Source organism: Triticum urartu, chromosome 6A (genome assembly GCF_056163025.1).
Source record: "Triticum urartu cultivar PI428250 chromosome 6A, HENAU_Tu73, whole genome shotgun sequence".
NCBI classification, from domain to species: Eukaryota; Viridiplantae; Streptophyta; class Magnoliopsida; order Poales; family Poaceae; genus Triticum; species Triticum urartu.
Genome location: NC_141878.1, coordinates 293,747,507 through 293,750,495, shown reverse-complemented (window position 1 = coordinate 293,750,495; position 2,989 = coordinate 293,747,507). Strand labels below are relative to the sequence as shown.

Genomic DNA, 2,989 nt, shown 5'->3' with positions numbered 1-2,989 from the left:
TCCCGCACCACCAACGGCCACTCTGAGGCATGTCAAACTTTTTCTGCAGTGAACATGTGACCAAAGGAGTGTCATGTTAATTTTTTTAAAACAGACATTATTCGACCGCTTTTATACATAGATAGATTTCCTAGGGATTTAATGTGCAAAAATCAAATCTGTGCTACATGTGCACCAAAATGGATTGCAAAATCATATGTGTGTCCCTGGGTACATGTTTCCCCATGCAAGAGATTTCAAAACATTGAAAATATAGATTTTTAAAATTCAGTACATCCAAAACTTAGTTGAAATTCATGAAAATTATCGTGGTGTCATATATGGACACTCCTAGACTATGATATTCTATTTTTCGTCACATTTGAGACACATTTTGATATAATCTTCTTACAAATGGGAGATTGTTAATAACTGGCAACCAATATGCCATACGGATTATTTAGTCGAACCATGTGCGTTAGACCATGCCATACTTCGGTTAAGCAGTAAAGCGGCAGAATGAATCATCAAAAAACAAAAAAAATACATGTTGCCACGCCCCGTGTGTCGTGCGAGCAGGGGTGAGTTGACGGGACGCATGCGAGCAGTCTGCCGCATAGGCAGACCGGGAGGCGTGTGTGCAGGTGTTTGAATTGACCGGAGGCGTTTTTGTTGCGCGGTGTCATCAGGAGGCGTGCGAGTAGCTGTGTGAAATGATGGTAGGAATGGCAGAAGTCCGCCGTGCAGGCTCACCGGGAGGCGAGACAGCCTTTGACAGCTGCCCTCCTCGCTCCCACTGGTCTGTATTAATTGCGCACCCGAGCCGCCGGCCATAATAGGCAGCCGCACCCCCGGTCCAAAGTTGTCACCAACGTCTGGACTCTTGAGTATATGAGGATGCCACCAAAGTGCACCATCGGAGGGAGTGGCGACGCCGGGGCTGGTGAAGCACCCGCGCAATGCGTGAAGCTGGGCATAGAGGTTGTCGTCGCCGCCGACAAGGTCTCGCACGGGCAGCAGCAAGACCTTGACTTTGTCGGCACCGTCGTGCCCCCCCCCCCCAGCCGGAGCTGGAGGTCAACAACAACTATGGCAACGACTGCAACTCCGACGGAAAACTGGTTAGTCATCTATATACCCATTTGTGCGGCAAACATATCATGTGTTTTCTCTGCTTACTCCCCCCTCTCTAAATTTTTTTTGGAATACAAATCCTATGGTTATGTTCTATCAGTCCATGAAATCAGAGTAATTAAGATCTGTTAGATGCACGCAGTGTATTGATTGTTTGAATGTTATCCGTATAATGTTAGTTGTTAATTGTTTGTTCTTTACAAATGATTTTTGCTAATAATCCTACTAGGGTTAGCGTGCATGCTAATAATTCGTGGCCAGATCTTGGGAATTGATTTTGAATGTCCTACATATATGTGTGTGCCTTTTTTTCTTCCAGATCTTGAGAATTGATCTTGAATTTCCTACATATATGTTTCTACCTTTTTTCTTTCAGATTGGTATGTACACAGATGATGCTCCGGCCAGCGCCATTGTCGAATGTAGATCTTGGAACCGACTGTGCGGCCAGAAGCGGCCACGCCCCCTGGACCTCAGGAACCAGTAGAATCCCCGGCGGACCGCATCAGCGATCTCCCGGACGGTATCCTTGGGGAGATTATCTCCCTTCTCCCCACCAAGGATGGCTGCCGCACACAAGTCCTCGCATCTCGATGGTGCACTCTTGTGCACCGAGCCTCGTAATCTCGACTGTCATCAGCTATCTGTCAATGATGATTCTGAACTCCCCGGAGCCATCATCTCCTCCCACCAGGGCTCCGTTCAATGCATCCGCATCCCGGCATGCTACCTGCTGGACATACCCTGCATGGTGGCCGCTTGAGTTCTACCATTACTACAACTATAGGTTACCACCAAGAGCTGCATCTGTGCCCTCACCACCAATGCCCATCTCATGGTTTTCCTCCTCTCTCTCTCCACACCGCCACCTTGACCCGGTGCCATCTAGCAGACAATCTAGTACAAATGCTTTGACTCCCACTGCTGAAAAAACTTGCACTTGTGTTGGTTCATTTGTCAGATGCCTCACTGCACAGCATCATCCACTCCAGCTGCCCTGCCCTGGAGGGTTTGGTGCTTGTTTTTGGAAATGGGATCCATATCCCTTGTCACAAAATAAAGTCGCCTCACCTTGTAAGCATTGGAATTCGTTTTGAAGGACAGGAGCTCATCATCGAAGATGCCCCTTCACTTCAAAGGTTGCTCCTTGATTGTTGTTATAAACCTTCACAAATAACGGTGGTCTCTTCGCCTAAACTGGAGACCTTGGGTGCAATTAGTGATCCATTTAAATGGTTCGAGATGGTGTTTTCATCCACACCTATTGAGGTACTGTATATTATTCATGTACACTTTTTTAATTTTCATTTTTCGTTTATGCGCATAAGTTAAGTATCATCTTGGAGTACATTTTCAGTGCTAATATTATGTTCTATGCGCAATGAAGAGCTTGTCCATCCTATCAGTGGTGGTGGATTCTGTAAAGACCTTATATATTAGTATGTGGTGTTTTGATCTCAACATCATTATTGCCTTGCTGCAATGCTTTCCATGTCTGGAGAATTTGTATATAAAGGTGACGATTTCACGCACATTGAAAGCCCATATATAATGTACTATAATTAATCGTTCAACTATCGCTCTTTCAACATAATCTTTTTTAGAAATTAGCTTTTTTCAATCTTCATCTCTATTTGGGCAATAACACATGGAGAAAAAGGTATGACCAATCGATGGTTCAAGAAGCACCAGGATTTTCTCATATCTCATGACATTCATTTGAGTAACGCTGGAAGGATATGCATCCAATAGTGCAAACACTAGCTTTGTCACATTCTTCATGTTGAATGCGAGCGCACAATTGTCTGCGAGGATTAAGTTTTTCAACAAGAAATTTCTCACGGAATTGTATGTGGAACAACATAAAAAGAAGTTT

At 44.7% G+C, this 2,989-nt stretch overlaps 1 pseudogene; it reads left to right on the top strand.

The window, feature by feature from the left end:
• The first annotated feature begins 876 nt into the window (after positions 1-876).
• On the top strand, positions 877-2,498 carry LOC147965044 (F-box/LRR-repeat protein At3g26922-like; annotated as a pseudogene).
• The last annotated feature ends 491 nt before the right edge of the window (positions 2,499-2,989 follow it).